The sequence below is a fragment of the Hemicordylus capensis genome, chromosome 1 (assembly GCF_027244095.1).
Source record: "Hemicordylus capensis ecotype Gifberg chromosome 1, rHemCap1.1.pri, whole genome shotgun sequence".
Taxonomy (NCBI): Eukaryota; Metazoa; Chordata; class Lepidosauria; order Squamata; family Cordylidae; genus Hemicordylus; species Hemicordylus capensis.
Window position 1 is genome coordinate 322,478,835 of NC_069657.1, and position 23,549 is coordinate 322,502,383.

Consider the following 23,549-nt stretch of genomic DNA (forward strand, 5'->3'; position numbering starts at 1 on the left):
ATGTCAGGCCCGGCCACGGCAAGGCAGAGCACCGCTGGCTGAACCTGGCAGCAGCAAGGCAGCGGAGAGGCTGCACCAGGTGAAATGGCAGCCCCAGCTGCGGCGAGGCAGAGCGCCGCTGGCTTGATCTGGCAGCGGCAAGGCCGGCCGTGGCAATTAGCCAGAGGATCTGGGCTGGAGCGAGAGAGAGCCGCAGAACCCAGCTGCAATGAGGCGGCTGCGCCGGAAAAAGAATATTTGAAAGGAAAGACAGAGCACAGGGGGTAAGGACGCAAAAGGGGTGGGGGGAACAAAACTCAAGGGCCTGGCATGGGAATGGGCGCAAGAGGGAGACAGTAGGGGGACACGTGACAGAGAAAACCGTTGACAGGCGCGAGACTCAACAGTTGGTCTCCCACTCCCACTGTATCAGCTACAGATAGTAGAGATGGAGACTGAGGGACACTTGATGAAACTTGATGAAAATGTACAGATTGGCAAAGAAAAAGGGACCGTGGTATAGTAAATAAAATAAAAGAGGGCAGAATAAGTGGCGGGGGAGGAAACTGAAGGGCTGCGGGGGGCGGGGGGACAAAGCTACAGAGAGCCAGACTGTGAGGAGAAACAAACACTAGATTTCCCCCCCACACACACACACACAGAAAACTGAGTAGCCACACTCAAGACTAAAAACAAAAACACCCGAGGGACTTATAGGACCAACAAAAACATTAAAACAAACAAAAACTGGGGGCTTTTAGAGACAACACTGGGGCAGAAGGTAGGGGGAAGGCAGGCAAGCGAGACACTGGGGAAGAGGTGGGGGGATGGAAGGGTATGTGGAATAAAACTGGGGCAGAAGGTAGGGGGTGGAAGGCGAGACACTGGGGCAGAAGGTGGGATGGAAAGCGAGACACTGGGGCAGAAGGTGGGAGGATGGAAGGCGATACACTGGCGCAGAAGGTGGGGGGATGGAAGGTGAGACACTGGGGCAATAGGTGGGGTAATGGAAGGCAAGACACTGGGGCAGAAGGTAGGGGGAAGGCAGGTGGGACACTGGGGCAGAAGGTGGGGGGATGGAAGGGGAGACACTGGGGCAAGAGGGAGGGGGTAAGTAGTGTGATTCCACAGCAGCTGACCTGCCCACCTTAAAAAAAGACAAACGGGGGAGGGGGCTTTTAAGGACAACACTGGGGCAAGAGGTGAGGGGGATGGAAGGCGAGACATTGGGGCAAGAGGTGAGGAGGATGGAAACCAAAACACTGGACTGTGAGGGACAACAGTAGCCAGTCTGACCACCACCACCAAAACAAACAATTTTAAAAAATGAAAATTAGAGGGTCTACAGCAGCCACACTTCCCACAAAAATCTATATTATTATTTCTCCTGGGTGTGTGAATAGTAACTAGCTACTACCTGACCCTGCACAGAGCATCTGTGCGCTCTTTAGGGCCGGCGGTTCCCGCCTACCCCCAGCTTCTGCCCAGTCTCTCTCCTGCCTTCCCCACCACCTTCTGCCCCAGTGTCTCTCCTGCCCTCCCCCACTTCTTGCCCCAGTGTCTTGCCTGCCTTCCCCCTACCTTCTGTCCCAGTGTCTCACCTGCCTTCCCCCCCTTGGCCCAATGTCTCCCCCTCCATCCCCCCACCTCTTGCCCCAGTGTCTCCCCTTCCATCCCCCTACCTTCTGTCCATGACACATGGGAAAATAAAGAAACAACTGAACAATCAGCCAAATCCTCACAACAAAACTCCAAGAAGTAAGTAAACTACCACACAGAAGCTCTGTGCGGGTTCAGCTAGTAGCTAACTAATTTCTTTGATGTGATTGATCTTTAACTTGGATTTCATTTCAACTTTTCATTATGGGACAAAAATTGTGAGTTTGACAAATTTGTTCTGATTTAAAGAAAGTGTTATATAAGAGTTGGTACTCGAATTTCCTTGTTTTCTCTCTACTTCCCTTCTTTTAAAAAATATTATACTGTAAACCATTATTTATCATTGTCAACCACCTTGAGTACATTGGCAGAAAGGTGGTATATGCATGGGCTTTAAAAAAAGTGACCAGGTGGGGGTCAAAACAAGAAAGATCTATCCATGTGAAGTAAATATGTTGCTTGGAAATACAAGGAAGTTAAATTGCTACACAACTGAAAAGGAATAGAAGCACTAAGCTGGAACACTATTTCAAATATTGTTGGGGTGAAGTATTTTCCATCCAAGCTTCCATTCCTACTCTAGTATTTGTAGGAAGCAGTCCCTGTCCTTTGAGCTTTCCTTATCCTCAGTACTCCTAGTGTATCATGGATTTGTAGTTATAATTATTTCATGAAACTTGGGTATAAGGCTCTATGCTATACGTGTATAATTTGACAGTTGGTATAATACCTGTATCTGGAGACATATATAATTTTAGTGATGAGCATCTGCTGGTTACGCTATGAGTTCTAGAGAAAACATATTAACCAATTAGTATATGCAAAAGCCTTTGAAGATGTAAAGGCTTGTTAAAGAGCTGAGGGATGCTAACAGCCAAGCAACATGCATTTTATTAACTTATATTGCTAAATATTTTTAGTAGTCCCTTGAGATCTATACAGATGACTTTTTTTGCGGCGGGGGTGGGGGGTGGGTGGGACCCAAACAAACCCCTAAGAGGGTTATGGGTAGAAGGAAAAGGGACTGCTTATTTTGTATCTGAAAAGTATTCTTCATCAGATTTCATTGTTTTTAGGCAGTTAACATTTTGGATGCAAGTTATTTGGCAAGCAGTTGTTTATGCATATAATCAATATACTGTAGTTCTCATTAGTTCCATTTTTAATAACGGGATTTCTGACTACATGTTCCTGTCAAGATAGTTTATATATAGATAAGATGTATATGCTATAAAACTTTCCTTTAACCAGATGAACACTTAATCTTTTCCTATAAGGTAATCATTCACATATGAGGTACTAGCTAACACTTTATCTTTTCGGCCTTCTTAGTGCCCCCCCCCCCCCCCCCGCCAAAAAAAAAGACACTCTACCCAAAGGTCTAAAATCACACAAATACTGCTCTTTTGTATTTTAAAAACTTTCAAAAGGTTTTTTGAAAAATCATACAGTTTTTCAAAAGGTTGTTAAGAGTGACTTCTCAGGATGTCTTTATGTTCTGGTTGACTGTAGAAGTAAGTGTTGTGTGTTACAAAGCTGTCTCAAGCATTATTCCCATCACCTCCAACTATTCCTGGCTCTGGAACAACAACTGGACCCTAGCATTCTTTGTTAACTTTTACTTACTTACTTTTCCTAGTGATTAATGGGTCATCCTAGTCTTACTGCAAATACTGCTATTTTGCATTTTAAAGAACTTCCATTTTACTGCTGTGAAGTATTGTGCAAATGCTGGAATCATCATAGGTTTTAATCCCTAAAATAGTGATCCTTTTAAAAATACAATAAGTCTAGTCCTTTAAAAAATATGATAAGCCCAACCAAGGAACCACAGGTTCATGTTAGATAAAATGCAAGTCTTATCTGCTTGGGATGTGTTTGTATTGAGCAAGGATCTAGAGCAGGGGTTCTCAGTGTTGGGTCCCCAGATGTTTTTAGACTTCAGCTCCAATAATCCCCAGCCCCAGTGGCCTTTGGTTGGGGATTATGGGAGTTGAAGTCCAGTAACTTCTGGGAACCCAACATTGAGAACCCCTGATCTAGAGTATATGTAGGTCTATGAAACTTTATAGAAGGAGCAGTGCTACTGGCCATTGAGAGTATTTTTCATGAACATTTTGCTTAATTACTGGAGAAAAATCATGTTGCTGTGCTTTACTGTTGTGTCCAGGAAAGAGATTGAATAGCCTGGACAATGGGCACGATTAATGAATGGCTAGTGGTTACTTAAAGTCACCTAACGGCACAGTGGGGAAGTAACTTTCCTAGGGAGCAAGAGGTTGCTGGTTCGAATCCCCGCTGGTATGTTTCCCAGACTATGAGAAACACCTATATTGGGCAGCAGTGATATACGAAGGATGCTGAAAGGCATCATCTCATATTGTGAGGGAGATGGCAATGGTAAACCCCTCCTGTATTCTACCAAAGAAAACCACATGGCTCTGTGGTTGCTAGGGGTCAACACTGACTCGACGGCACAACTTTACCTTTTAGTAGCTACTTAAGGCCATTGGAATTTAGATCAAATCCCACCTGTCTTGATGGGCCTGAATGAAACCATTTTAATAGTTTGAATGTGAACCCAAATTTGCTCACCAGATTAAGCTGGCACAAGCATATTTTGGGGCCCAAGCAGATTAATGCTTGCCAGCTTAATCTGGTGAGGAGCACAGTATCAGGGAGAGCCCTTGTCCCTGCAGATGGTTAGGTACTCTTCCTGATACTGCAGTGAGCAAATTATCAAAAAGCAGTGAAATGCCTCACTGCTTTACAAGTGTCTCTAGGGCCTAGTATAAGCACCTGCTTATCTTAAAGCTGGAGAAAAGAACAAGGTTGAGCCCTAGAGGTCTAGGTGTGCTCTTAACTCTCCTGAAGCACAACATCAGGGAAAGGCCCCTACCCCTCATTTTCAGAGGGAGCATGATTGGTGATGAGCTAGCTATCAAAAAACAGCCAAAATGTGGCCGGGGGAGGGGAGATTTAGTTGGAGGTTCAGGTTTTCTGTCATGAAACAGGTTGCTAAAAGGTCTGTGGTTCATAGGTGCAACTTCTTGGATATTTGGGTACTGGTCTGATGTTGCTTTGAGTAGTACAGCCTGTATACATGTTTGTTTTACTTATGCTCTTCCTTCACGTTTGTAAAACATCCCTTTATTACAAAAACCACCATAAGACTTGAGAATTCTCCCCTCACAACGAAATGGCCAGCCCTGGAACTTCCCTGCCCCCACTAGGGGTAGTGATTAGCATGAAACCTTAAGCCCTTTCTCACAAGCAGTGAGAAAGGGCTACAGGGTCTGTGGGGAGGAAGCCCTAAAGGCTTCCCTGCAGACAATCATTCCGCTTCAGTTTGGCTAAGGTGCTTGACCAGAGCCTGGCTTAAGGATTGCCATGGAAAGTGTTTGAAAGTGGGGAGGCTGAAAAGAGGGAGAGAGGAGGCTTAGAAGGGCAAGAGGTTAGTTTACCTATCCTTACCAATTAAGTTGGTGTGTTCATTGCACATTGGCAGAAGTCTCCTCGTGAGGAACAGGCAGGAAGGCAGGGAAGAGAAGCGAGAGACAAAGGGCTACCACGTGCTTGTATGAGAGGCCATAGGATAGTGATCCAAACAGATTCAGAGTTCATGTGCTTTGGCCTGAGATGTATATATACCTTAACACATGCCCAAAGGCAGTTTCGAAGCCATTATGCTTACCCAGAGGGTGGCAGATTTCATGAAAGACAAAAATCTATTGCCACTCGAACTTAATCACTCAAAGGGTAGCTTGTCCAACAAAGGCAAGAAGAAGCTATGTGAATGTGATGTACATGGTAAATAGGACTGTATTTGATCTGATGATCTTAAAACCAGGTGTGGAAATATTACATATCTATAGTTTTTATGGGCCGCTCTGCTGAGTCCTTGCCAGCTAATTTGTTAATTCAGAACAGGTTTTGGAAATATGCTGCCTTATCTTACAAATATGTTTGGAAATATGGGAAGTATTATGGGAAATGTGTCGCCTTATCTTACTCCCATGAGTGCTGTATTGGCACCAGTGGCTAGCTGGTGTCCAACAGGATCTAGGATTCAAGGACAATAAACTCACTCCAAGGTAGATGCCAAAGAGTTGTATTAAGACAGAGCTGAAAAACATCTAAAGAGGATTACAGAATAAAGATATACCATGCATCCCTTCTGCTCATCAGGAACCTCAGAATGATGGTGGACAGACCCCCTGAAGGCAGCTGCTGCATAGCACCTTCCTGGGAGTCCAGGTCTATGCTGAGGTTCCAAGACTGGGGTGACCAGCTATGCTTTTATACTTACCCCAAACTCGTAAATACCACCTGGAGATCGTCTAGTGGGTACATCTTCTCAGTTGTGATGGCTAAGACAGAGACACTTGGACAACTGCCAAGGGCATTCCCATCAAGAGATCGTCCTTGGCACACAGCTAGATCTCCTCCCTTCTGCATGGGGTCAGTTAGGGAGAACGTATGAAGTAAACAATTGTCTCTGCCTCGCTACAGCAAGTGGTACCAAGATATGGTATTCAAAACATGAGTACAGAAATGAAGATGATTCCATGGTTTTTAGTGAGAAACAAGATTATCACCTAAAATTAACCTCTTTATGTGTGGAAATATAAAGAATCTACAACATCTTATGTGCATAGAGGGACAAAGGAGACCACACTACTAAACCTCCTCGCCATATCTTCCATGGTGGCACTACAAATGCTTCACTCTTTTTAGATCCTAACCTTCCCGTCTCTGAGGACTTTGAAGTAGGGTCTGAATAGCCTGCAATTCTCATTAGCGAGGTGTGGGCACATCCTGGTCTTAGTCTGACTTGATAGTTTAGACCTGAAGTCACGCTGGCAGCATAACTTGTGCCACCGACCTGCTTTGAGCCAAGCTTCAAGTTATTTTGACTAGGTTGAGTAAAGCGGGAACTAGGATCATGAGCCCATGATATAGTGTAATTGAGATGTTTGGGTAGAGGGGTGCTCTCTGTGAAATATGGCTGGCTGGCAACAAGAAGCTATAGGTACATGTGTGCAAGAATATGGATTTACTGAGTTGTACATGGCCAGGACTAGGGATATGCATGAACGGAGGTTCATGCACTGGTTTGGCACCGCGGGGAGGGGATTGGCAACAAGCTGTTTTAAAAAAGAGGAGAGAATGTCCTTACCTGCTCTCTGCTACCACATGCTGCTTCCTGCTACCACATGCTGCTTCCTGCTACAGCAGTGCTCGTCACAAGAATCTGTGCATGGTGCTGGAACACACATGGTGTCCAAGCATGGATGGACGTAGAAGAAGCTGCACACGGTGGTGGAACACACATGGTGTCCAAGCATGGACGGACGTAGAAGAAGCTGCACAGGGTGGTGGAGAATAGAGCAGGATCTGCTCTCCTCTTTAAATATTCTGCTCACCGCTCCTCTCCCTGCGGCACCAAACCAGTGCATGAACCTCATTTTGTGCACATACTTGGCTAGGACTGCCTTTCACCATCACTATCATAGGTTTGAAGGATGTTGCCCTTTACTATGGTTCAGTAAAATTAAGCCATTTGTATCATTTATATCAGAATAAAATGCATAGGATGAAAAATAACACCCTTGTTTTTATATCATAAGAATTCCACATATTAAAGAAGTTATTCTAGTAGGAATGAATCTGCCTACTTTCCTTTCACTATCCCTACAACTGTACTAAATTTGGTTCAAATTGGTTAGATAGTTTACAAATTAGTCCACTTGTGTCTCAAACATTCATGTATCTGCCATCTTGAATTGGGTTGGATGACATCATCACAAACTATGTGTTTGAAGTCTCCCTGTGTGTCCCTAGAACTGTACCAAATTTGGTCCACATCAGTTCCCACTTGAACCTCAAACATTCACGTGTCTGCCATCTTGAATGAGGGTGGATGACATCATTACAAACTATGCCCTGGAGCCTTCCTTATGTGTCCCTACACCTGTAGCAAATTTGGTTCAAATCAGTTAGGTGGTTCACAAGTTAGCCCAATCACACCTCAAATGTTCAGATGCCCACCATTTTGAATTGGGGTGGATGACATCATCACAACCATGCGATTGTGGTGTCCCTATGTGTCACTCACTGCAACTGTAACAAATTTGGTTCAAATTGGTTAGACAGTGCACATGTTAGCCCTCTTGCACCTCAAACATTCACACATCTGCCATCGTTAATCAGGGTGGATGACATCATCACACTCTATACCTTTGAGGTGCCCCTACAGCTGTAGCAAATTTGGTTCAAATTGGTTAAGTGGTTCACAGGTTAGCCCACTTTTCACCCACTTCATGCAACTGCCATCTTGATTTGGGATGGATGACATCATCACAAACTATGATGTTGTGATGATGTTGAGGTGTCCCTATGTGTCTCTACAACAGTACTCAATTTAGTTCATATTGGTCCAAGCATTGTGAAATTAATAGACACACACACACACACACACACACACACACACGGAATGCCAGGTGTCGTCCTAAGCCTACTGGAAAGTAAGCTAAATAGAAGGCAGCAACATGTATAAGCATTTTTTCTTGTAAGGTACACCATATTAAGGACTTTCTGGAATCCTTAAATTGCATTATTCCCAATGGCACATGTTTACAGAGCACAGTAGTATGTATTATGTCACATACTACTGCGTGGTGTAGTGGCTAGAGTGCTGGACTAGGACCGGGGAGACCCAAGTTCAATTCCCCATTCAGCCATGAGACTAGCTGGGTGACTCCGGGCGAGTCACTTCTCTCTCAGCCTAACCTACTTCACAGGGTTGTTGTGAGGAAAAAACTTAAGTATGTAGTACACCGCTCTGGGCTCCTTGGAGGAAGAGCAGGATATTAAATGTAAAATAATAATAAAAATAAAAAATAATAAATCTCTTTTTCCCAAATATATGTTGTTTTCAGACGTACAAGTTCATCAGTTGCTACTACTCTTGAAGGGTATAGGCTACCTCCTGGTTCAGGGGCGGGATACCTCTGAATACCAGTTGCAGGGGAGCAGCAGCAGGAGAAGGTGCATGCCTTTATCAACTGGTTGTGGACTTTCCAGGAGTATCTGATGGGCCGCAGTGTGAAACAGGATATTGGACTAGATTGGCCTTGAGCCTGATCCAGCAAGTCGTTCTTATATTATTAAAGTAAAATCATTAGGTATACTGTCAAAGCTGCTTCTCTGCCAGCATAGTGTAGTGGTTAGAGTGTTAGACCAGTGTTAGAATGTTAGAGTGTTAGACCAGGACCAGGAAGATCCAAGTTCCAATAACCATTCAACTATGAAACTCACTAAGTGACTCTGGACCAATCATGTACCTCTCAGCCTAATCTACCTCACAGGTGAAGATAAAAATAACCATGTGCTCTGAGCTCCTCAGAGGAAGAGCAGGATATAAATGTAATAAATTAATTAATTGTAAACCGCCCTGAGCCATTTTGGAAGGGTGGTATATAAATCAAACAAACAAACAAACAAATAAAGGCAAGAATGCTGTCTGTGTGCCAGTTGATGGGTTATATTTAGTAATATTCTCCACTTTTAGTTACAACTTAATTTACAATATTTAGGAATATGTATATACTGCCTTTCAACAAAAGAAAATCTCAAAAGTATAAACATTAAATAGAATATTAAACATTAAAGGTGAATCCCATTTCACAAAAGGCTAAAAAACAAACAAACCTCTAGACAGACTCCAGCAGCAACCACTGGAGGGATTATGTGCTGTGGTTGAATGAGGACAGTTGTTCTCCCCCTGCTGCATATAAGAGTACCGTCACATGCAAGGTACCTTCTAGCCCATTTAGCAAGGGATGCTTTTTTAAAACGTAATTTTAAAGATAAAACAGGGTAAGGACCTAATATGGTATTTTAAGTAGGAGCGATATTGGCAAGCAATTAATTAAGAGCTTGTGAAATTATCAATAGTTTTAATTTTAAAAAATACAACCAAATCAATATTTAAAACCTGTAGCCATGTTACTCCTTTGCAGCCAAAATAACACAGGCCAACATGCCAGGCAGCTCTCTGTTGACATTAGGGTTCTGCTGTGGGGGTCGGGTCGGGGCTTCTGTGCAACGAAATACATCCCTTCTGGTGTACAGCATCCACAACAGGCTGCTGTGGAATCACTTAAAACCGCTTTCCTACAATGCTCCTTTCAATGAAATCAATGAAAGGAGCCGTGCATAGCTACCTGGAAGCAGTTTTATGTCATTCCACAGCAGCCCATTGTGCTACACGGTCTCTAATGTTGATGGAGGGTTGCCCGTCATGTCAGCCACAGATTCCCATGGCACTTTCAAGACTAACACATTTAATGTGACATCAACTTTTCATGGACATCTTTTAAAGTGAACTTATTTCAAACATATTGGCTGAGTTTCAGCAACAGGTTCATTTACTTTTAAGATGAGCATTTGGAATGTTTCGTGTTACGTGTGACTTCAGAGACAATTCTCATGATGACTTTACAGCTTAATTTAGGAAGTAATTTTGCTAAAAGTTACAGTAACATTGAAAACTGGCAGTTTGTTGTAGAATTTCTGTTGGTTAGAGGACTCATGGTAGAAATTGTACAGTGCTCAGGTACACTGAGATTATCTTTGGATGTGATTCCCAGCATCTGAGGTGAGGTTATGCAACTGGGGGAAGAGTCTTCTCTGTGGTGGTGCCCTGCTTGTGGAATACTCTTTGCAGGGAGGTTTGAATGGCTCTTACTTAATAGTCATGTAGTGGTGCAGTGGGGAAATGCCTGACTAACAAGCAGAAGGTTGCCAGTTCAGATACCTGCTGGTATGTTTTCCCAGACTATGGGAAACACCTATATCAGGCAGCATCAATATAGGAAGGTGCTGAAAGGCATCCTCTCATATTGCGCAGGAGATGGCAATGGTAAACCCCTCCTGTATTCTACTAAAGAAAACCACAGGGCGCTGTGGGCGCCAGGAGTCGAAATCAACTTGACGGCACACTTTACTTACTTTAAGCACCAGGCAAAGAACATTTTCATTTCCCAAGCCTTTTAATTTTTGCTGAAGTTCTTTTGATGCTGCCTTTTTATTTTGCAGTTATGTCTTGTGTTATTGTTTTATTTCTCCACTAATTTGTTTTGCTTTTATTTGTGTTAGACACCTTGGACATATTTTTACTGAAACACAAATTCATGTTTTTAAAATGAAATAAAATTATAGAGATGTGCACAGAACTGGTTCCGTGCACTCCTGGGAGGGGAGGGTTTGTTTGTTTTTAAGGGGCAGGGGACAGCCCCCCCCCGCATGTCAGCCATTTCCATCACGATGCTGACTGGGGCTGCAGGGAGGCATGCTGCAGTCCCGCAAACCCAATTTTTGAGAGCACGGGCGGGGGGGGCAGGGGCTGGCAGTTACGCCTCCCCTGCCCCTTAAAGAAACTGCCTCCCCTGCCCCTAAAAAACCCCTTTGCACCCTCTGAACCAATTTGAATGCCAGTTGATAGAACCAGTTCGGCGCTCCTAGAATTGAGCACTGAACTGTTCCGTGCAGATCCCTACAAAATTATGAGGTACAAACCATTCTCAGGCATAGAAAATGGGGGTATTATTTTTGTCTGGCAGAATTAAGATTGCCAACGTTTTTCCAGCCGTGCCTCCTTTGCATGTAACAGTCGCTCAAGATCCAGAAATATAGTAAATGAAGCAGGCTCTGCATATCCGTGTATAGCTGCAAAGGGTGACAGAGATTATAGCCTTGTGCTGATCTGGCCTCTTTATTAAATTGGGCAGAAATCACCTTCAGGAAGTACAATGGAAGAGTTAGCTGCTTCTGTCTCAAAATAGATTCAAACGGCTAGGATAAGTCAATTGGGAGTGGATGCTTCTCCCTTTCCCCTTAAAACTTCTTTAAACATCTAGAAAAAGAATTTTGATGGGATAAACTCTCTGATTGGTTAAAAACCATCTAAGGAACTGGACTCTTTCCCCTATACTGAGGATGTATTTAGCATTTCAGCATTAGCTCATCTATTAATAAATTGCACGTAATATTTAAATATTAAAGTAAGTAATTATTCCCTAGTTAAACAGGGTGGGATGTGATAGTTTTAATCCAGTGCCTTTTTTTTAAAGCTAGTTGTTCTGTAGCTAATGAATACCTTCACTATATAGAGAAGGTATTTTTATAACCTTGAAAAGTTGAGATTTTATTTTCTTAAACTGTTTTCAGTTCAGCAGAAGCCACACTATATCTTTGGCTTAAAAGGTGGATTTAAAAATATATATATATAAAAAATAACAAAAAGCAGACCACACGAACCATACTTCATTTATCGGTTTTTAAATTATTATTATTCCTTATGGGTTCTTTGTTTTGTATTTCAGAGCCCTGAGCATATGGTCCTTTCTGCCAGAGCTCATATGTTGGCAGCAATGCCTGTCAACATCCACCAGAGAGCAGAGCAGCTCTAACAGCGGAGTCTTTTCTGCTGTGGAAATCAATGGAGACAGCTACACAGCCAGATCCTGGCCAAACAACGTGGATTGCAGTTCATTTCAAAGGTCAGCGCATATTTAAACTTGCTTCATTACTTCCACCTTTATGCCTGAGATTTTCATTTTTTGAAAATCAGTTTACCTAGGTTCCTTTAGAGACAGAAAAAAAATGAAAGTGCTGAGTCCTATTTTCATTTGGAGATATCAAGCTTTTTATCAAATTATAGTGGTGGCGTTTCAGAATATTTCATATCTGATCAGAAAGAAAATCCAAAAATAATTTTCTCTTTATTCAGGAGTCTTTCAGGGACTAGGACTGTTTTATTTATTACTTGATATCCGTGCACTAGTCAATCATTTTTGAATTCAGACAAGAAAATAGAATTTTTATTTTTAAAGGGCTAAAAAAAACCCATCCTAAAATAAGTACTATTGAAATGCTGTAGGTTTTATTTCTTGTCTAAAATTAGAGCCTCGCTTCTTACACTGCAGAATGCTGAATGTTGGTTTTAACCACAATACATTATAATGAAGCTGTACATTTTAGCAAAGCATCTTACATTAGTTAATTATGGGCACTATAGCTCCTGTATATTTTGTGCAGTAATATTTTATATTTCAGCTTTCTGAATCTTAGCTGTCTTGTATCATAAAGAACACTTTCATGTAGCTGTACACTGAAACATTGATGCTTTCAAATTGTTTGCCCATACATATGCAGAACATTTTTTAAAAATGTTAATTTTTCATCTGAATATAATTCTCAAGAATGTGCGATGTCTTTTGTTTATTAACCCAACAGAACAGTTGCATTGTCATATAACTCAGTAGCATTTACTGAAGTAGAAACAAGGACTTCAGGGACCTAATTTTAGATCTTGAAGTCCTTTTGTTTCTATGAATATATGAAACAAGTCTGTTTCCTACCTTCTCTTGGATGTATTCAGCAACAGTTACCTCCTTCAGTAAATAAATCTTCATAGTCTTCTCTAAAAATTGTCATCTCTCATGCATCAGAGCTGGAGCACACGTTAAGAACATGATGAACACCATGAGGGAAAAAACTGGAAATAGCTTGCACCCAGATCCAAAGAGACATGGACACATGTTGCTTTGGTGAAATTGGCCACTTTTATTGAACTTCAGATTGTAATGTGCCCGCAAGGCACTCTGCTGGGATTGGCGTTCCACCCATCACAGTACGATCCCTAGTAGGTCGGCCACAAGCATGGCTGCCCTAGCTGAAATGCCTATGGAGCTGGCACCTTGGCTCAGGGCAGTTCCACCACTGTAAAGCGGGGATGCCCTTCTTCACCAACCTAAGGTCAGGTCTCTGATATCAGCGCCACCCTTCTGATGCTGTCCAGCCATACAGAAGGATGCCGCTTGCAGAGAGGAAGGAGTTGCGCTGCATCCCCAGTCTGTCAAGCCTCAAGGGATCAGCCCCTCCTCCTTGAAGCCAAATAGTTACCTAAGGTGCTGCACCAACTATTCATCTGTTTCCTACTGCACTGTACCCTGCCATTGCAGGCGTTAGCCTAGCTTAACTCTCGCACACCCCACAAGCCCTGTAGAACCACCGCCAACCCCAGCCTCCAGTCATCCATGACCAGCCGCATCCCTGTGGCTGACAAGTGCACCCCGTCCCTTCTGTAGAGGCTAGGTTGTGAAAACAGTATGTCATCATGCAGTATACAGCCACCTCCCCTAGTGGCCAAAAAGCAAGCAATCGCCACATTAACCCCCCCGTCTAGCCCTGTCGACCTTGTTTTGCCTGAGCACCCCCCTCCATACCCTACGCTGCGTGATGTCTGACCAGAGTATGATGACGCCAGGGCACCAGGATATGGCGACCTCCAGGTCCAGAATGGTCTGATGGGAGAGTGAAATGCCTGACTGGATAACTAGGTCGTTCCCTCCAAGATGTAATAGTAGGATACGGTACCGGGTTCTCCTCAAGAAACTCTCGCAGCATTGGCTACAGCTGGGCCCTTCGCATGCCCCGCCATCTGTGCCACTCCACTGTAGCCCACTGCCCCAGGCCCAACTGCGTTCCCGGTTCAGCGGCCTGCGCCCACTTGAACACCCAAAAAATGAAAGAGTGGCCCAAGATGAGGACTCTGGCCCGCTCCGCCGGAGACTTCGTCCCTGTGCAAGAGAGAAAACATTGGTGAATGGAGGAGGGGAGAGGGAAGGTGGGGGACAGCCCCCCCCAGTGCAGTATTTGCGGTAGACCCCCAACCGCCATTGGCTGAGTCGCTCTATGGCAGCACCTGAGTAGCCCAGGCGCGCTGCCTCTGAGGCTATGCCGATTCTGAAGGAATGAGAGGACAGGTGGCACGTGAATACTCCCACCGCCATGAAGGCCTTTCGCATCACTGCCCAAAATTGGTATTGTGACAGGTGCCCCACATCGGCATGGACAAAGAGACATCTGTCTGCCTCGCCCCTCACTGCCAGGTAGGCTCCAAGTGCCTGGACCGGGTATATATGCTGGTTGTCCACCCTGTGCAGGGTGACCCAATGGCCCTTGCCCTTTTGGTCCATCTTGGAGAAGCAGAGCTGTAGCACTGCAGAGGAGGGCCCCAGAGCAAGGTCGCGCTTCTGCAGGACCCTGCCCGCCAGGCTGCACACCCCCTTAGGGGACAACTCGCCTACCCTGAATGACCCGAAGAGGGCCACCAGAGCTGCTGCGCGAAACAAGGCCTCTTCATAGGCGGAAGAGCAGACTCCACCCAGGAACTGCATGGCACGCTGCAGCGCCTCGGGTGTAATTGGCTGGCGGTGGTCTGTCTGGGCTGGTGTTTCCCTGGCCCAGCCCTCCAGCATGTGCCTAACCCAGAAGTCTGCTGAGTGGTCCAGCAGCCCCCTGGCCTCCCCATAGAAGGCCAGCGCTGCCAAATGGCCGGCCATTGTGCTCACCACCAGGCCCCCCGCATGGAGATGCACCAGATACTGCATGAGGTGCTCTGGCGTGGCTGGCCACTCCTGTCCGATCCCTATCTGTGACCTAAAGTGTTAGAAGGCCCTTACTCTCTTGTCGTAGGCTACCCAGGTCCTAGGCGCTATCGAGGCCTTGAACACCCTGAAGGCCTCTATGCTCCAAGGCTCCACAGCCCCTCGGGCATCTTTTTGGGAAAAGCAGCTGCTTCTGGGGCCAGCTGCCGGAAGTGCTGCAGGGCGTCCACCATGTCGTTCTGCACCTCGGGCATGTGCTGGGTGGTAAACGGTATGTTGTGGCACTGTTGGACTGAGCTGGCGCAGGCACGCTGGAGGCTCTCCTGCACTGGCCACACCCCCAGAAGCACGCCTGATGAATGAAGACGGGTACACCATGCAGTTTGTTAAAGATGTTGGCCCGAACGGATGGAACAAGCGTTGCTCTGGTCCCCGCCGTTGCCAGGGGAGGTGGGGAGAACGGAGAAGGACTGCTCCACTTCACTTCTGCTGTGGTAAGAAATACATTCAGCCCCTGGGCCTTTCAGTCTTCAAAAGGTCCTGGGTGTGGCAGCACTGTGTGGAAACACTGATAGCTGACTTTATATATTATCAGTAATCCAAAAACCTTCGGTTTAAGATGAGAGTTAAGATGCTTTACATTTCACTTGTGCCCTAAAAAGAATGGAAATTGGAAGTTAAGGTGCCCATCTTAACTTCTGCACCATATAAGCTGTAAAGACTTCGTACAGTCTGGTATATGTTGATGTTGAGCCATTTTTGGAAGGGTGGTATAGAAATTGAATTAATAATAATATGTTGTTGTTGTTGAATTGGTGCAATTCCAAAACAACTTGAAGAGCACTTCAACACCATAGGGGCCACAGAAATCACCATCAACTACAAAAAAATAACTTTACTGGGAACAGCCTATATTTTGTGATGATATCTATAATAATAACAACAATATTGATAATAAAATTCAGCCATCCGAGGTCCTTGGGAAGGACTCGATGTCTGGATAAAACAAACCAGTTAATAATACCTGTCTGACTGTGTAAACAAGAAATGATGATGATGGGCGGGATCTTGAAAGGATACCTCATCTTAACTATACTGGCACAACTGTGCAGGTATAATGATCTTAGCAGGGTAACTCACTACATGGATATAATTTCCAGCTGTTTGTATGTGATGCTGTTAATGGATGTTCCTGCTCTCAGTGGTTAATAATGAAACCTAATTAATACACCTGGAAATTGGGAAGATTTTAGTTCCTTTAGCTTGATAGAGGAACCTGGATTAGCATGGGGGGTAGGATATGTAAGCCTGATTATCTGTAAATGTCAATACTCAATGAGGCTATTCCCTTGATTGCCCACAGGTGGGCTAAGGGAGCCCAGCCCGCTTTTGGGCGATCGTGTACTGCAACAGGAGCTGTGCAGCTCCCGGCAGCTAGCCACGATAAATCTCCCTCCCCTTGAGTTTTTGTGCTCATGTGTCGCTGTGGTGCGCGGCAACACATGAGTAGACCCCGCTCAGTTAAGCCAGCTGTCCCTGCAGAACCCTGTCAGGCGCTTTGGACATGTCATATGAAGCGCTTCAAAGTTTTGTATTGAGAACAATTTGTTATGAGGCAGCTAACAAATAAAGATGATGACGATGATTATTATATTTCTGGGAAGTTTCTGGGAACTAGAAAAATGATGTTCTGGCACAACCTGTTTATGCACTGCAGTAATTATTTAGCATACTTAGGCAGCAATGTATTTGATGAGTAATGGTTCCAGAGTGGTTGAGGTTACTGCTCTAGGATCTCACGTTAATAAGGGAGGCCTTCTAGAATGATAACATTCCAGAAGATATTTCCTTAGTCTCTGTTGTAAGCATAGCTTTTGAGTGAAAGGTACAAGCTTTCTAAACCTCTCAATTTGCTATATGCAACTTACAATTTACTACAAGTAGTTTAATGTTTACTTTTTAAAAAAGGTCTTACAATAGAATTTGAAAACTTTTTCAGTTTATGTGATCTTCATACTGTTCAAAAATCATATTGAGGTGGGTCTCACAATCAACGAGACCCGCCTCCAGAGGGTTTGCAGGGAGAGCGGGCTAAGCCCTCTCTCCCCGCAGACGAGCCGCAAGCGAGTGCACAGGACATGCTGGAGAGACCCCTGAGCTGGGAGGCTGCTTTTCAGCTTCCCGGTTGGGGGTCTCCTCATGAGTTGCCATGGCGCGGAGCCATGGTGCGGCAACTCACAATCTGTTACCCTCGGTTAGCAGAGCGCTTGCTCTGCTAACCTGGGCTAAGGGGAGGGCTGCTCAAGTGGGCTAGCCACTTGTAAGTGAGCCCAGTGGTTTGCATGAGCAGCAAAAATTGGGCTAGGCTCATTGTCTTACATGTTATGTGCAAGAAAACTGAAGCAAGAAAAGTGACACTTAATAGTTCTCAGTTCCTTAATAACCCTGTGTGCTCAGCTTTCAGCTTGTTGTTTCAGCAGCAGTTTTCTTTCTTAGCATTCCTATTTCAAATATGAAGCAGCAGCCACTGTGGTATTTAAAGCTTATGGTCTTTAAGCCACAAGGAGCACTATTGCAGACTTAAAGATTCAGATGTGATTAAGCTTAATATTTTTTCGAACTTCTTGTGGGCTTGTAATAAGCTTTTTCTATTTACTGTATGATAGAACAGGATGATGCTAGAACATGTATTTGACAAAGTACCATCAGAGCTTGGGTTCAGTTGCTGTAGCTATAAGCCTTACTGTTAGCATGGTTTGCAATTTTGTTCTATTATGATTATTATTGGCTGACGGATAGTGCAACCTTATGAGAGCGGAGCAAGAGCTCTGTCTTCGCAAGGACATGGTAAAGTAGCTGCACTGCAAAGCTGGTCTCCTAGCCCAGCACACGGGAAGGGGAAGGGGGAAGTGATTTTTTGCTTCTCTCTCTTCTCCACAAAAGTCCTTTCCTCTGTCATGAATATGTTGCTGAACGTAAAGCTGTGCTGCATGTCAGCCCTTCCTCCATATGAGCAGCCATGGCCTTCCTTGGATACATGTATGTGTGAACAAACATTATGTGTAAATTGGCCAATCACAGACTGCTGACAGCAATCCTTGACCCTCTTCAAAAACAAATGAGCCCATAAATATTATGTTATGGTAGATGTCAGGTCCAATAGACAGCGCTATGATGGATAGTATTATGTATTGCCAAAATATCTAATAGGTGTTAAAGATGTTATTGGTGATAAGAACCTTCCATATGCTGATTATGTTCACTGTTGTGAAGCCAATTAGAAAAGACTTACCAAAATGCCGTTTGAAGAATCACTGAGTCCAGACGCCTCAATATGCTTCTGCTGATAAAAAAGATTCTGTCAACCTGGAATGAATGGGATTAGAACAGTCATTGTCAGAGTGTATTTCTAGGACCTCTGAAGTCTGCAATCACAGGAGAGTATCTGGCGCATTTTAGGACATATTGTACTGTACTTGCAATCTGAACAGAGCAGGAGCTAGATGTAGAGCCCTTTCTCACGAGCAGTGAGAAAGGTCTACCAGGTTTGCCCCAAAGACCTATCGGGTTGCCCAAAAGAGCTTACCTCCCCGCAGATGCACATTCTGCCATTCCTGGGCAGGCAGATTGCCCACCCACACAAGCACGGGCTGCTGGCGGCAGCTCCAAGAGTCAGGGATGTGTGAGTGTGTGGTGCATTATGGGGAGCCCCCCCCCGAGTCTGCCAGCCGTGACTGCTTGAGGCTGCAGCTGACACACAACCCAAAAAATGAGGTTAAGGGAGAGCTTGCGAGCACTCCGCAAACCTGGTTTTGAAGATCGTGAGTAGCTGCAGTGTGGCTCCGCACCGTGGTTACTCATGAGCAGGCTCCCGGAGGCAAGGCGAAAAGCCACCTTCCGACTCCGGGGGTCTCCCCAGTATGCCCTGCCCCAGTTTTTGCAGCTAAGTGGGGAGAGCAGGACTAAGCCCGCTCTCCCTGCAGACGATCCAGGCAGGAGTCCTGGGCGGCCGGATTGGCCACCCACATGATTGCCGACTCCGTGACGCAGCTGGCAGGAGGTTAAGGGAGAGCTTGCGAGCACTCCACAAACCTGGTTTTGAAGATCGTGAGTAGCTGCAGTGTGGCTCCGTGCCGTGGTTACTCACGAGCAGGCTCCCGGAGGGAAGGCGAAAAGCCACCTTCCGACTCCGGGGGGGTCTCCCCAGTATGCCCTGCGGCCCACGAGCTCCCCTGCCAGCTGCGTCACGGAGTCGGCAATCATGTGGGTGTCCAATCCGGCTGCCCAGGACTCCTGCCTGGATCGTCTGCAGGGAGAGCGGGCTTAGTCCTGCTCTCCCCGCTTAGCTGCAAAAACCGGGTCTCACTGATCATGAGACCTGGCTCTTTAAGTTCTTAGCAATAGCAATAGCAATAGCACTTACATTTATATACCGCTCTATAGCCGGAGCTCTCTAAGCGGTTTACAATGATTTAGCATATTGCCCCCAACATTTCTGGGTACTCATTTTACCGAACTCGGAAGGATGGAAGGCTGAGTCAACCTTGAGCCCCTGGTCAGGATCGAACTTGTAACCTTCTGGTTACAGGGCGGCAGTTTTACCACTGCGCAACCTTCTTCCTTCCTCTCTTTTAAGATAATAAAGGGAAGAGTGAGGGACAACATTCTTTGAGTGCCCACTGTCTTTAAATTTCAAAGGCACATAATATAAACTAAGTTTTTGCAGAAATTTACAAGTGCAACCATATTTAACCAAGGGACACAGAAGAACTGTAAAATTCTGTTGGCAGGGGGTTGTGTAGCAGCACTTGTATCAAAGAAAGGTTCTGCACTTGATGGGCCACTGAATTAACTAGAGAAATAATTGTTCTAGCAATGAAGAATAATTTGCACTTGGCAATCACAAATATAAAAAGAGGAAAGGTTTCACAAAGGAAGAGATAATGTAGACTATAGAAGGATGTTTACTGGATACTAAACTAAATTCTTGCTACAGCAAGCTGAGTTTTCCCGTCACCTTGCTTTAAACTGAGCAGATCAGACCAAGCCTGTTGTGTTTTGCACATCAGGAATCAGATTGCTGTAACTCTACACAGGTCTTTAGTTTGGGGTAATCCTTGAAACAGGTACAGAAGAATGTTAACCTAACAGTGCAGTGTGGAGATAACCAGGTAATCTAGACTTACAGAAACTGAAGTTCCAGTTTCACAAATTAAAATGTTTAGTACAAATTGCATGGAATCTATCTATCTATCTATCTATTAAACTTCTATAATGAATATGAATTACACCAGGCTTGTAAGATCTTATAAGGAGGCTCTGTTAATGCCTCCTCTCTTTCAAAAGTGCAGTTGACACCCTTATGAGACGAAGCCTTCTCTGTAACCACTAGGAATGTGCACGAACCTGTGTGGAGGCCCTTTTACAGGCCTACAAACAGGTTCGAACATGGGGCTGGTTTGAAGTTTGATGGCCGGGGGGATGACTTTAAGGGCAGCGTGGGTGCACTTCCCCCCCGTGTTTTCCCCACCAGTGCATGAGTATGTAAGAGCCCATCAGGGTGGCAGTATGCTACCGGAAGTACCAATGGCTGTTGCACGTATCGCTCACGCACGCAAGCAACTTACACAGCCGCCGTTCCTACTTCCGGTGACATCCGGTAAATGGTGGCATGGGGCGGTAGGGAGGTACGCTGCTGCCCTGACAGGCTTTTACATATTCACGTGCCGGCAGGGGAAATGCGACAGAGGGGTAAGTGCATCCACCCCCGCCCTTAAATCCACTACCCCCCGCCGTCGAACCAGCTCTTGCCAGTTCCATGCACATCCCTAGTAACCACCCCTACTCTGTGGAACTGCCTTATTGTGATTAGTGCCTTTTGCCCATATTCAGTTGGAAGTTAACAAACTTCCTATTCACCTATGCATTTTCAAATATGGAGTGACTTGCTGAGGGCTAATGTGTTTGATCCTTCACCTTATTGCTTGATTCATGTGTTTTTATGAATGCTGCTTGTATTGCTTATTCTTATTATGTTGTTAGCCTACCTTCCTTAAGGAAATTAAGCTTATCAGATCATCCAGCTTTCTGTGTGTGTGTGTTTGTGTGTGTGTGTGTCCCACTATCAACTTTGCAGTGCTTGGACTGAACATTGGGACATTGCAATGGTGTAGTTTGTAATGATGTCCTCCATCCCGGTTCAAGATGGCAGAGGTTTGATGCACAATGGGCTAACTTGTGGACTGCCTAACTGATTTGGTACAGTTGTTGTGAGAGACACAGGGACACTTCAGTCCCTGAAGGGACACTTCAGTGGCGAAGTTTGTGATGATGTCATCCACCCCAATTCAAGATGGTGGACTCATGAATGTTTGAGGAGCAAATGAGCTACCTTGTGAAATGCCTAACTGATTTGAGCCAAATTTGATACAATTGTAGTGAGCGACACACAGGGACACCTCAACAGCAGCGAGCGCATGAATGTTTGAGGCGCAAGTGAGCTAACTTGACGATCGCCTAACTGATTTAAACGCAGTTTGTTACAGTTGTAGGGACACATGGGGACACCTCAGTGGCATAGTTTGTGATGATGTCATCAACCCCATTCAAGATGGCAGACACATGACCATTTGAGGCACAGGTGGAACTGATTTGAACTCAATTTGTTATAGTTGGGATGCATAGGGATACCTCAGCCGAGTAGTTTCTGATGTCATCCACCCCCAATTTAATATGGTGGATGCATGAATGTTCGAGGTGGAAGTTGGTAATTATCAGTAGGATTATAGTGAAAGGGAAGTAGGCAGACTAGTTTTTACCAGAACTTCTTGTTTTAACTTATTGTGATTTTAGTCATTTTGAATTCCTCTGGAAAAACAAAGTGGGATATAAAGCTTTTGAAGAATAAATAAATAGTCCATGAGTTATTTTAATAGTACTCTCTTGTGTGGACCATTGTATATACTTCTTATTAAAAGGGGGAAAAAGATATCTGAAAGACAGGGTAGGGAAATCTGTGTAATCTTCCTGTCATTTTCCAAATCAGCTTCAAGTGGCTGGCTGTTGTATATTTCCCCTCATTCTGCTCCCAATAATCTCCTGGTTCACTTCTTTATAAGCTGTGTCCTCCTCAGTCAACTTTTGCAGAGTAATTTTCTGAACTAAAAAACCATTATTTGTTCTTTGCTGCTACAAACTAAACCTCCTTCTTTGCTACTCTTACATTAAATATAATCCTGTCCTTCAGTTTATTCCTGTCCAAGTTTTTCATTTGGTAAGCTTTCTGGACAGTGACTCTTCTTTATTGTCTCAGCTCTAGAACAGGAGTCCTTATCCTTATAAACACCTGAATGCACATCCAGTGTGATTATCTGAATACAACTTTTATGGGTCTGTGCTTTCCTCCTGCTGCTAATGTTTTATGCTTTTTATACATTTGTTTATTATGCATTATTGTTTTTACTGAAATCTTACGTTAGCTACTCTGGAAGGCAGCTGCCTGAAGAGAGAAATAGAAATTGACTAGATTGTTTAAATAAACAAATAAAATATAAAATAAATAAGAAAGATGCATTACTGGGTGCATCACGGCCACTGTATACTTCTAGGAGCACAATCAAACTTGTAACTATTACATTATGTCTATTACTGAAACAGCAAAGGATCGTTTAATGCCCTTCTTCTCCCTCTTCCATAACTTCTATGACACTTTTGTCATAGCCTTGTGCATTTCTGTCAATTGGCTGTCAATGACAAGGAATCAGGGAAAGCTGTGATATCAGGGCACAAGAAAATTGTTGCCCTAAACATTATAGAGGGGGATGGGGAATGCAATGTGTGCTTGCTGTTTTCAGTGACAGTGGCACATTTAATGTAATGGGTTAGACCTGGCCCAAGCCCAGAAGTACTTTCAGCCTCTTTGTTTGCTATTATGGGAAGGTATCACCCCAACCATAACAGGAATCCTTACCTAGCTAAGATTACAAAGGTTCCTCCCTAAGATAACATAGGTATACCTGGATATCTACCCCAATGTATTTGCTCTCCTCCAATCCAATAATTCCCAGGCACCATTTCCATGGTATCACTCCTAGTCCTTCATTGGATAAAAATGAAAAGGAAAAAAAGAGTTAGTTATCATCTGCATATTGATGAAACTGTGCCACATACTTCTGCACAATCTTACCTAGCATCTTTATATAGATGATAGTAAATGGTGTTTGTATTCTTCAAGCATACATGTATGTTCCTGCCTCCTCCAAATCTAAGTATATAAAAACAGTTGAGCTGCCTGCCAGACCCCAACATTCTCCACACATGTGGTTTGACTTGTTCTGGGCTGGAATCCTCCTATATTATGAGGTAGTATATTATGTGGTAACTTACCCCATATTTTTACTTTTCATAGTAGTTAGTGTGCCTTGGACTATGCTTTCAGCTTTCTGGGAAGTACTC

The 23,549-nt window shown here is 44.4% G+C and overlaps 1 long non-coding RNA gene across 8 annotated transcripts in view; it reads left to right on the forward strand.

Annotated features, from left to right (window-relative positions):
- The window catches only part of LOC128341280 (uncharacterized), a 563,294-nt gene that overhangs the window by 34,401 nt on the left and 505,344 nt on the right, over positions 1 to 23,549 (forward strand). For 7 of the 8 annotated variants that reach the window (XR_008314304.1, XR_008314307.1, XR_008314311.1 and 4 more), the window contains exon 2: positions 12,027 to 12,203. The exons of the other annotated variant lie outside the window; for it this stretch is intronic. This is a non-coding gene — a long non-coding RNA (uncharacterized LOC128341280). The remainder of the gene's footprint in view (positions 1 to 12,026; positions 12,204 to 23,549) is intronic. 8 annotated transcript variants of the gene reach the window in all.